The sequence below is a fragment of the Colletes latitarsis genome, chromosome 2 (genome assembly GCF_051014445.1).
Source record: "Colletes latitarsis isolate SP2378_abdomen chromosome 2, iyColLati1, whole genome shotgun sequence".
Taxonomy (NCBI): domain Eukaryota; kingdom Metazoa; phylum Arthropoda; class Insecta; order Hymenoptera; family Colletidae; genus Colletes; species Colletes latitarsis.
The window spans coordinates 14,799,339-14,812,488 of NC_135135.1; the positions used below are offsets into that span (position 1 = coordinate 14,799,339).

Sequence of the window (13,150 nt, forward strand, 5' to 3'; positions counted from 1 at the left end):
TGTTCAAATGGCGCACGAAGGCTAACGGAACTCAATCGGCACACGTCGATGTCACCACGAAGAAAAGAAAGCTACTTGCTCACCTGTCCTCGTAGACAGCGAACATATGCTTCGAATCTATCGCGAAAATATTTGGCCACCGCTTTGCAGTTCTGACAATTAATTAGTCATACTTGAAAATAGCCCCAAATTATTTGACAGACCTGAATGTACGCCTGTCATGCTTGCCTCGGGAATATATTAATTATATCTATCGTGTTATAAGCTTTTCGTCAAGAATCTTACAAACAGCTTACGAAGAATACGAGATAAATGACTTATTTTCGGTCCCAGGCGTAGTCCGTCGTCGAATTTACTTGTTGCAATTGCAGTTTGCGAATCGTAAAAGCCAAGTTTGGCCGATCGAAAGTACCAGGAAATAGAAAAGTGTCGAGAAAACCGACCAACAGGGGGGAAGGTACTCGAGGGAGAAACGTCGCGATGATCCCACGCGTTTTTCGTCGGTTATGGAAATGCGGGAACGGCGAATGCACCGGATGCGAAATCGAAAAGGCGACCGCCGACAGAGTGGACGGCGTTCTGCAGCGAATCACCGGGGGAATATTTTTATGATTTCTCCTTCGATGCGCCGTTTTCAATCTACGCGTTAATAATCGAGGCTGGGTATCGCGGGGAATGGTTCTGAAAGGTTTTGGATATGTTCGATGCAGCTATCACCGAGTTATGTGCCGTTTTCGTTGTCGGACGACGAAGGTAATTCTGTTATCTGGTCGCTGCAGACGTTCGTGCCAATTTCTCGTTATAGAAGCTGAAATATTACATTAAAAAAATATTTGACATCGTTCGATTGGGGTCGAAAATAGGTAATAGTTTTTATCACATCCACAGTGTGCAGACAAATGGATAGTATTATTTGATTAATTTTTGTATAATTGCGAGAGACTAAACAATTAACAAACTACTGACAATAGATGAATAGACATCTCTTGAAGCGCGGCGAAATATGTATTTCACTTCCGCGGGATTGCGAAGTGTTGTGTGCACAACTTGATGAAATAAAAGAACGATAAATGATGTAACCCCGTACGTGTTGATGGATGTATGGAAAGCATAAATACGCTTTGAATATCGCAACGAAAGGAAGTTTGTAGTTTGCATTGCGTTATTGGTAGGCGTTGCTGCCGGCTTCCGTGTTACTATATCCGAAATAGTCATAAACTCGCATTCCGTTTAAACATTCAGCGATATTCGAGGTGTACAAACAGCGTCGGTGGAAAACAGGATCCGTAGGAAAGGGAAAGGAATAATTATCGGCGAGAAGCCCGCTGTAAACGTCGCGTGAAGCCACGGATAATTTCACGTCGCGTTGAAATTCATCCTGTTCGCGGTATAAACGGGCGCACGTAAAGGAACGAATACAGCACTGTGGTCGCGTATAAACGCAATCTCCGGCACGAAAGAAATAAAGCCACGGGAAGAAAAGTAAAACCAGTCACGTAATCCGGTCGCGGATTGCTTACAAACCGTTTTCATATTAACATATTACGTGTTAGCGCCGACGGTTTTCGTGAAATCGTGATTCTAAACACTTACCGAAAAACGATCTGGTTCTTAACCTTAATCTTGTACTTCTTTGTATCTGCGAAAAAGCAGAATGAAAAAAGCTAATCGTAATATCGTTTCATTTTTCCATAAAAATACGCGACTTGTATCTATCGATTCATTTACGAGTGTAAATTCTTGTATCTTCAAAAGAATCTTCGGTTTAGTTCGAGGAAATGCAATTTGGTGTACAATGCTCGTTCTTATCGAAAGCAAGTAATTTTCTTTTGGTAGAAGTATGTGCACGTTATTCATAAAAATATATGACTTGTATCTATTGATTTGTTTACGATCCTCTTGCATATCGAAAAGAATCTTTAATTCGGTTAGAAGCGAGCGCTTACAGAGGAAATGCAATTTAATATACTAGTTCTTATCGAAAGCAAGTAATTGTGATCTCTTCTGTAGAAGTAGGTGTACGTTATCTATAAAAATATATGACTCGTAAAAGAATCTTTGGTTCACAATCAGTCAGAAGCGAACGCTAGAATGCAATTTAGTGTACGATGCTTGTTCTTATCGGAAGCAAGTAATTTCCCTTCGATAGAAGTTGACGGTTGAATTAACCTTCGCGTTGTTATCTGTAGCGAGGGCGTAATGGAATCAGCGACGCAATCGAGACACAATAATGTCGGCTTTGACGGTAATCGCGGCGTAATCTGTACTATCTGAAACGACGTTTGGAGAGCGCGGTTTCGCGGGATTGCCGGCGAAAATGCAGACGCGTTGAAAAAGTCGCAGACGGAAAATGTCGATCTGTCACGGAAATTGAGGCACGAGGAAATGATCGGTAGGACGACGTCGGTGGTCAGTGCATCGTTACCGTTCGACGTCGGGTTCGCTTTGGTTAATGCGAACGTTCGCTCGGATAGCAGGGAATAAATTGTCCGTATGCAAGCGTCCGCGTCGTTTCCCGCCTCGATGTACCAGTGTAGCGTGTAACAAGCGTGTTTGCAAGGGCGTATGTCATGATTACACGCGCAGACTCCGTTTGTAATTGTACAAACCGGCCATTTTAGCGGGACCGAGGCGCAAACCGATGCGCTCTCGCTATCCGCGTACACCGAATTTTGTACCGCGACGCGAAACGGACTCGTGGCGATTTATCGTTGCAAGATATTTGGCAACGATAATAATAATCGTGGACCGTTGCACGCGTCGCGCGTTAAGTAATATCGTTGGCTCGGTAAAACTTTGGCTACGTTTAATATCGTAGATACACCGAGAACAAGAACAAGAACACCGAATAATTACGTTAAACCTAGTAAATATACGAAATAGTATTATTTCACTCAGAGATTAAGGATAATTGAGCACAGTACAGTATTATGAATTGCAGCTACTATTTTTGGATCGAACGTTGCGTTTTTTTTCGAAAGTTTAAACGATAATCGCGAAACCGTAGCAATAAAGAAAACACAGTGTGACACGTGTATTATTCAAGTTTTTACGTGGCATGATTCGAACTTATTTCACGAGTTCGCGTTACGCTTCCCTAAGTGGGTTATCGACCGTATCGACTATAAAGATACTGTTTTCAACGTGCATTAACTTACCCACTCGACAATCTTTGTTTAAGCGTGAACGTGGAGTATCATTGTAAAAATACTCACCTGCCACTGACCGTAGTATTCGATAAAACATTGTTGTTTCGTTCTCTTTCATTAGATCCCGTATACCTAACTGAAACCTACCGATATGTAGTTCGAGCAATATTTTTTTTTATCTACGAGTCACATTTTCTTTTCTCTTAACATCGCGAATAAATATTTTTCTACGTTCGCGATGGACGTCTTTTAACACCTGCTGGGACGAAATAATATTCTGACATGAAATGTGAAATATCTCGTAAAGTACTGTGTTTTCAACGATCATGTCTTAACACATTTTCATGCGGAATGACGCGAAAAATCGATTTGCATTTGTTGTACCTTCGCTTAGAAAAGAGTCGCAGTTTGTCCCAGTTTGGAGAATCGTCGTATATTTATTGTATTTATTTTCTTTCTGGAAAAATTGCGGAGCTCGAAATCCGCTTATTAGACGCTTAAAAAAACGCTTCGTTGGAACCTGGGATATTAAAATACATACGAATTACAGTTGTTTGTTCGTCTGTTATAATTTATATTCGCGGATAACCAAGAGGTAAACCACTTCAGCGTTATTAATGCTGTTAATATCTGTTCGTATATGGGAATCCGTAATTCCGGCTATTATAGCGTGGTTGAATAACTCGTTAAAAAGATTTTATCGAGATTACGTGGCTAGTTAGCAACTTTCGTGCCTGTGGATGTACTTGCACCGGTTCGATATAGATAAATTTGAGAGAATTTAATCGCACATATCCTTTGAACAATTCACGGCAATCACACTTAGTTTAAAAGTAATTACCTTTATCTTCGTGATTCGTAAATCCTTTTACTAGCATGCAATCCATCGTTTGTTACTACGAACATAAACGTACTAATTGCTTTACACTTTGTCTTCATTAAAATGTATACAAGGTTCTTCTTATTCAACAGTAAAATCAAACAAAATGATTCTACGTGCAGAAATATATTGAAAATGCGTAGCAAAGATTTTATCCCGGAGAAAAGATACCGTTGTTTAAAACAGAGAAAGGATTTAGGTGGCCAGTTTGTAGTGGAATACACGTGGTACACGAATTATAGAGTCTCCTGCCGAATCAATTAAATATATCACAAAAGGAAACGACAAAAGCTGGAGATGCAGTCACTCGAAATCCCTAAGGCGGTTCTAATAGGTCCCTCGGTAAAGGTTTCTCAACCTTGTTTGGATCTCTCAAACGTTTCCACCGCAACGGTTAAATCTTCGTGAACCAGGGTGCCTGCATCCTGTTCGATTGAACCAAAACTAATACAGATGGGCACAGGACAACATATACAATGGCGGTGGAAAATTGACGAGAATTAAATGTTAATCGCAAAATTCCAAAAGTCTAAATTTCCTATTATTATATTATGAAATTTTCTGCGGTGGAAATGTTATCGCTGGACAAGCATCGAAACATTGATTGTCTCGGAGCACATATTGTTGCAATCGATACAAACAAAGCCGTCTAACGTAATTAATATTGTATACTTTGTTTCGATAGTTTCGACTAGGAATCAGAGTGTTCGAACGCGAATACATATTTGCGTATATGTACACCGCAATTAAAGCATTACGATTTCTAATGCTTTAGCAGCTCCGTTTTATCGGTATATTGTTCGTGCATCGTAAACCAAGTAGGCATTAAAATTGTTTCTATTAATTCCCCTTGTATCTACGCGTGGAATATGTACGCTTTACAGTCGCTCGTTAATTAGCAGAAGTCATAAAGTTGCAATAAAATCAAAGGAACTTGGGATGGGTGGACAAATTTTGCTCCCGATCATTGGTTGTACATTGGTTGTACGAGATTGATAATCGATGTTTCTGTTATTGAAAGTTTGTATATTCGGATTAAAATTTGTAACTCTGTTGCTCGAACAATGGCGTTGTTGGAGACCGTAGTTATCAATCCACCCTCGCATTTAGGGTTTTATCCCCGATTTCGATCCGTCGCCAGAGCGGAGAGAAGTCACCCGCGATGGGAGAGTAATTACACACGTTTTCCGCGGTCTCTTTTTGCGCAAAAAAAGAGTGATTTCGATTAAAGGTCGTCGACCTACGGCACGTAGGAGTCACGATACCTCTTCACCCACCGGCTCTCTCGGTCTCTAATGATCATTGTCCGCTTCCCGTTACCAATATCCTTATTATCGGTCAACCGCTACGCTATCCACGATACGTTGTATATGTGGCTGCACAAAATCCCATTATAATTACCGATGTGTGTTTGCCCGCAGCCGATTGTAATTGCTGTGCTAGACACTCTAACAACGTCGTTTATCGCCGCGATTGCGATCGCGCGTTTCACGGGCGAACTTTCTATTTCATGCTTGTCAAAGTAATTTCGTTTCTATTACAATTAAAACAATACTCGAACAATTAATTTATTCACAGAAAGGCAGAAGATCGTAGTATAAAATGGTACCGTATATCACTCATCAAATAAATTCTACACAAAATTGATAGTATTTAATATTTTCACAAAGAAAGGATTATTTTATCAAGTTACGATTAATCTTCCATCTTCAACCGATCGGTGTTTATACGAGTACTTCTGCCGATGATCGTTCCCCCAGATCGTTGTATCCAGCCGAACACATGAATCTTTTCCCGATTGCGCGAACTATCGCGATCGAGGCGAACGAAGGGAGATCTGGCGAAATAAGTCCGCGACCCGACGAAACATCGACTTCCTTGAGATCCCAGGAAGTCAAAGCTAGGAACTGCTCTGCGAACGTGCTCGAGCAAAAGAGAGAAAGGCGGGATGGGTGGGGGGTGGCTAGTGAAAATTAGTTCGTTGCAACATACTTTGTACGGTGAACTTGGGAGTCTGCTTAATGACCGAGCCTCGATTTTCCACAAGCCGTATGCTTAATTGACGTGTAATTAATCCGAAGTTAGAAGCCCCCGTATTCTGAGCGAAACCGACGCGCGTACTCTCTCTTTCTCTATTCTCAACGATGGAACTTTTTCGATTTCGTTATAGTTAACGGAAGCGAGCAGCACTCCCCGGTAATTTAAAAATAAGTGTTTCTTCCTTTTCTGCTGAAAGTTCTCTCGATTTCGAAAGTACAGCGTGCATTGATAGCGGGAATATAATATTTTAAGGATGTAGCATTTCGTTACGAGGGCGGGGTAGTAAAATTTTATTTTACAAGTAACGACTACTCACCGTTTTAATATAATTATATGTAATCATGAAACTTTTTAGCGTTAGCGTCTTTGATCTCCTTCGTGTCTGGAATTTTACGTCGCTGAAAAAAATTAAATACCTCTGGAATAAAAATATTAATTTTGATATATTGAATAACTGATTTTTGTGTTATCTTGAGGTGTATTTGAAAAAAAGTCGAAGAGTGTATTTCGCGCGTTATTACACACGAATTAGCAATTAGAATCGAATCATTTGAACCCTTCGAACGGACTGGGCATAATCGAAAAAGACCCTTATTCCTTTCAGACGTCGTTGTTGTTGGTACGTTCGTCGTTAACGCGCGGAATCCAATTTTCTTTCCACAGACAGTCGAGGCTCGCCTTTAATTTTTCTTTTTCTCTCTATCGTTCTCCTAGAAGGGTGATTTCTCGGTCGGATTCAATTCCAGACCGTTAAACTTTTGTCATTGCGAGGAGATGAGCGTTAACCGTTTGGAGAGCGTTCGGTTTCACGATCGATTCGAACACGGGTTTGATCGTTGCTATTTCTATGAGCTTGTACGTCGGCGAGACTCAATTTTCTCGTTTATGGATCATTTCTGACGGGATGGTAAACGTTCGCGCGAACTGCTTTATTTTCATACCTTTCGTTTTAATTTTTAATTTTACTTTACGGACAGTTTAACGCGAAGTCTCCTTCCATCGTCGAATTTAATATGTACCATCAATAATTTATAACTTCGAGATATAAAATTCGGTTATTAAATGGTTTGAAAATAACGAGCTAGTTTTGGGAAACGATGACGATGGAATTCTCTTTACAAAACGTTTCAATTTACTCGATTTTAACACGTGGCGATATGTTTGTTCTAGTTTTACGCAAACATTATTTTTTAACCGAAATCCTTTCCGTAGTTGGATTGAACAAGTGTAAGATAACTAGTTTCACAGGTGTATTCGCAGTTGTTCAAATAGGTGTTCCGACAATCACCGCTGTATTTTGTGCGCGGAGAAAGCAAATAGGGTATTATGGTGAAATAATTTCGCTTTTACGTAACATAGTTTTGCACGATACCTCCAGGTCGTGCAATGAAATCCTTGCTTCAAAATGTGTATCTTCGTTATTCTTACACCTAGTTCAAATGATGCTATTCTTTGACCTATTTGATAAATTTACCTTTGAACAAATGCTCGTTGTATGGGGGAAAAATGGAAATTTGTAGAAAAATACAATGTTATTCCATCTTATTTCGATTTGAATTATCAAGTAAAAGTGTCGTTTTCATATCTCGAAGTGCTCATAGAGGGTTTGAATACGACTACTCAGGATTTAAACCCACTTGTAAGGTGCTTGATCCCATCGCTGTAGAACCGCTTCGCAATCGACACACGCTACTACCGTCATTTGACCAGCAAAACATTCTTGCCAAGATTCCTGTCCCTCTTGAAACTATACGGAGAAGCGTCGATGGCATGCTGTTATCGACAAGCGAGTGCATTCATATTTAAAGCATATACAATAATGTGCAGCGTCGACGCCGAGTTGATGTTGTTCATTTGTCTCTCTGCCAAGTGTGCAATAGACACATAACGTCAATCAAAAACTGACGATGGCCTGCAGTCACAAATTCGTTACGCGCCTGTCCTTTGTTCGATATCATCTACAATCGTTTTAACTATTTTGGCCAGTCGAACGTGGCTTCCCCACGTACAAGACCATCACCTTCTTTCATAATAAATATTTGGCCACGAAATCTTTCATCTTAAACACGTTTTTATCAAAAGTAGTAACGAATACTCTTTGGACGTCTTGAAAGTCTCGATAGTCTTGTAATCTAATTACACTGTTCGATAAATGTGTCTTGCTACTTGATTAAATTCTAGACCCTAAATTATATTTTCTGAAAAAATAATTACACGTATATTTTATTAATTTCCGTTTCGAGCATAATATAACGATAGTCGATACTTTCGTTGGTGGTCGTATGTGCAGTAAATAACATAGGAGCGTTGACGTCTCGTTTGTAGCGTCGCCAAGAGCGCGACTGCCCATAATCAACTTTTTCCTTTCCCGGTTCCGTCTGTCTCGCTTCCATTTATTTCGTTCGCAGCATCGCTGTCCCCGAGTTCCTCCTCGTTTTATCTCCTGAGAAAATCGTCGATTCCGTGAATCCGTTGTTCGCTACATCGTGCAAGAGCACACCGAGAGGCGACAATTTCTATCCAGGTGTTACGTTCGCCATATAGGGGCCAACACGTTTCTGCTTTCGCGCCGATACGATGCAATCCGGAGCCATACGATAATGGTAATTAATCAGGTTAATAGATGCTCTTAATTCCGTAGTACGTCGCCAGCTGGTACAAGTGCCTGCCATTAAGGCGATCAGCGAAATACGAAGTCCGGGACAGGAAGCTACGAAACCAATTATCATCGACAACGATCCCTCAATTAGGATACCCGAAAGTCGCAGTTCCGATTTCCCGTTCCATCGATCGCGATCATTCGTTTCAAAGTTACGCGTTAATTTTTATTATTTATAATAAAACCGTCGACTTCGTAGAAAATTCCTCAAGCGACACTGCATAAGTGAGGAGTGGGTGGAACATCAAAAGCCATTCAACTTGTACCGTATCACCTTTTTTTCGTAACTCTAATCGTTTCGACGATACAGTCTTATCCAGTTCCGCGATAAACATGTGCGCTACACGCTCTGTTATTCGTGACAAATTTATGTGCATCCTTTTGTTCGTAAAAAACTTGTCTAAAAGTTAATTATTCTATAGATTTTGGAATACGTAATTCAGAAATGGTACGCCTCGACGAGACGTTCGACACGCTTCGCGTTTGTCTCCATTATTCGTACAACAGAATGTTTGTAACTGTGTAAATAATAACACGCCGGAGATAATTAACGGTAGAAAGTTCGTTGAACAAGTAGCGTTTCGCGCGAGAATATGTGCGACCAACGATGATTTATATCTACCAGGGAAAGTTGCACGTAACATTTCCAGAAACGTACTACGACTCGTCGGATGAATCCTTGAACTTAAACATTAGTTTCCGCTACGAGGCAGGAATACTCGCATAATGAGTGGCAATTGTGCTATAATCGCGCTGGTATTTATTCTTACGATTACCGACGAGTGCATCTGCATCGCGAGCACCAGGAAAATCGATCGACCTGATTCGTAGATTCCGGTTTCCCGTAGATCCTCGATCGCGCTAAAAAATAAATAGCGATGCCTTCTTAACACTTTCGAATCCATCGATCCGGTAGTTCTAGTTCTCGAGAGATTTCGCACCGGTTTTTATCAAGGTGACGTTTCGACAAATATACGTTCACAGTTTTGAACGTGATTATTTTACGATTAACTTTTTCATGAGTTCTACTCGTTCAATTAGTCAAGGGTTATATAATATACCTTCTGTTATTCCATGAAAGACCTTTTGTTGCGATGTTCAGTTCTTGTCTGCTTTGAAGTGTTCAAGTGACGTGGATCCGCACCACTCAAACGCTTCTGGATCTTTGCACTTTGCGAGTTTTTGATTCTGACGTTTCGATAGTTAATTACAAACTTATTTATTTATATTGAGATATTCAATTTTATTTATTTATTAAACTAAAACGCAGACGTAAATTTTCAAGATTGATATTTTCACATGTTGATATTTTCTAATTGAAATTGTTTCGTTCGAATACAAAGACACTGCAGAGATATCGCAGAAAGGAAAGAAAAAAAAATGATAAGAACGATTTTAATTAATTTCTGGAGGCTAGAACACTTTATTTTTCCTCGAGCGTCAGATTATTAGGACGACCGGGTAAAAATAGGTTTCCGTCGCGAGCGTCCTAAAATTATCTCCGTATTTTGTTTTACGGACAGAATGGAACGTTTTCTAGCTCGTGGAATGGCGCGGCGCTGTAATTCAGCCTGTCAAAGAAGATGAACAATTTTTAATTATGAAACAAGGAAACGAAATAGCTGTCTGGCGAGTTTTCTCCCGGAAGGGTCGAAAGCTTCGAAGGTCCACTCGCGAAATTACAGACGTGTACCTTAAGGCACGGTTTCTACGTGCGAAAGCTGCGGACCCAATTAAAACCGCTTCTCTGGCGGGTCGCAGCTGTTACAACGGGAAAACTTTCTGACTTCGAATAGAGAGAGGAAACGAGGGACGTAGATGGAATGCGAATTCACTGCTCTCTGCTTTCCTGACACCTCTTTCCCTCCCGTCCCGTTCCTCCGACGCCGGAAGTTTGAATTTTGAATTGGCGTCGTGTTGTACATCGTTCGCTTGCATGTTCTATTGTTCACCAGAGATAATGCAGAGTTATTATCAGCAGTTCCGTTTACTTTTCTCCGACGATAATGACCGCGATATCCTATTCCCGGGACGCGGTGTCGGTTCACTGCATAGTCATCGCGCGAACACGCGAGAAATGATTTCAACGACAAGCCGGAATTTTATTGTTGAATCGTCGCGCGACACAGTTTACGGAACACCGTAAATCAAGTCGGTCCTTTTGTTTAAACCAGATTATGCTTTCACGATTCGCCTGCACGTTGATATATTACACCGCTATCATTGTCTCTGTCATTATCGCGGTGTTTCTTACCAGCTTAATCGTAACGTTGCAAACTGACGACAAAAGCTGCTTACGATTAATGGAACAATATTTGTTTCCAAGAAAAAAACATAAAAATATTTGTTATGTTAACAAATAGAGTACCTGAAATTGAAACCTGTTTGCATTCGAGGTAAATCGAGACGGGATTGAAGTTTTAAAACACTCGCGTCGACAAAATATTGACACTGGATTCGAAAATCTTGATAAAATGTACAAATTAGTCTGGTGATGTTTATTTTTAACGGGGATATTTATGATCAAGAATACGATTTTGGGAAATAACGTTACTTGAGGTATATTTATGATCAAGAATACGATTTTGGGAAATAACGTTACTTGAAATTTCAAGCTCGTCGATATTTTTTAAAAACAATCATTAAATTTAATTACGTATGTTTGAAAAAATATTGTGTATTTAATATTCCAATCGGAATGTGAATGCACGTATGTGACGCAAACGGGTTGAAAGGAAGATTCTTATCGTAGAGACTCGAAAGGATCGAAAGTTTGCAAAATCGCGTTCCCACTTCAGAATTTGAATCGTTATCGAGCGTGAATTATTCCACGGATATTAGCAATGTTGGCGTGGAACAATCGTACGTAACGATCGTCTAGTTCCACTTTATCGAAGCGTGGAGATGAACACGTTCACTCATCGTCGTATGCTCCCTTTGTACGTGGCACATAGTACGCCATAGTGTTACGTGACGAACGTCGTATTGCAGGTTAATATTCTCTCGTTCTCCTTCTCTCTCATGCTTGCCATATTTCCTGCTCAATGTGATGATGATCGATGGTTATTCTGTTCCGACAACTTCGATCAAGTTTCGACTCGTAGGTGTAATCACGGACGAAGTTAATTGAGCCATATCGGCCACACTCGTCTGTTTGTTGCCTGCGGTTTTAACAGGCTATCGTCTCGTTTTACACAATTACTATATATATATATATTCAGTTTTACATTCGAAGAAGCACTGTTTTACTTAAAATAAAGAGAAAAAGGTAGTCCATGAGGGTCGTAGCAACGCTGGGAACAATAATGTATCTTTTACAACGTAAATCGTAAAATCAGTTTACTGTTTAATTTGTATTAAGATAAATAACAATTTTATAATTACACTAGTTGTCTTGCAACAGGAATCGTTGTCTGCTCCATTTATTTTCCATAGGAGATCGACGAGTTTATTGTAGCATTTTTTTTATCTTGCATTTAAACGAAGAACAGAGGTCATTAGTTAATTGCAGGAAAATAAAGTGCCATGTACTAGCGCATTCAGCAAGTTCATTCTCATTCAGGGTGCAGTGCATACATACAGTGTAGTTAGCAGTTTTGCTAATGACTTCGCAATTCACGCGAACATTCTTCAAACGTTGTTGCTCAGAATTAACATTTTGAATTATTAGTTTATCGCTGGGAATGAAAGCGGGGTTTCGTCTATTCCCTTATTAACGGTTGAAAATGCTCGCACAGCAAATCATCGACAATCAGTTTTTGCATTATTCATGGAATCGCGCCGGTTCGTTATCAGAGTTACGACGTTTATTATCTTGCATATTGGTTCGGTTCTTTAGTTTTCTCGTTATTATATTCTCTTTCTATTATCCTCTCTTCGCGTCGAATTAGTCCGTTCGCGTTTCCTTTTCGCGTCGAAGACATTTCTCGGAAATACACAATACGGACAATATTAAAAGTTTACTTTCCTCGCTTCCTATTTTACATTCAATCATCTACGGCAAACATTCTCGAACATTCTCAGCACGGAATATTTTTCATCTGTCCAAATATTTATGGAACGTTCGCATTTTTCTCCGACTACGCTCTATTAATAAACGAGCGAACAACGTTAAACATTATAATGTTAAAGTGGTTTTAATAACGAAACGTTTACTTTTTTTCAAATATCAAAACAAGGATGTTGGAAGGTAAACTGTTTACGAGATAATTAGTATCTTGCGATTCTCTATATAAAATTTGCACAATATTTACGGAAGTTAATCGTGTAAGTTAAATAGTAGTATAATTCAATGTTAAAACACAAGTTTATTATTAAATTCATCGTGTTGACGAGACGTTAAACATCGGAGTTTGTGGAGCGACCGTGTCATTGTTGCGACATAAATATCTCGTTAAGTTTTTATTTTTCGATATTCTTTTC

At 39.8% G+C, this 13,150-nt stretch overlaps 1 protein-coding gene across 8 annotated transcripts in view; it reads left to right on the forward strand.

Moving 5' to 3' along the window:
- Pgant9 (polypeptide N-acetylgalactosaminyltransferase 9) overlaps positions 1-13,150 on the forward strand; it is a 322,236-nt gene that overhangs the window by 10,329 nt on the left and 298,757 nt on the right. The gene's annotated exons all lie outside the window — the stretch shown is intronic.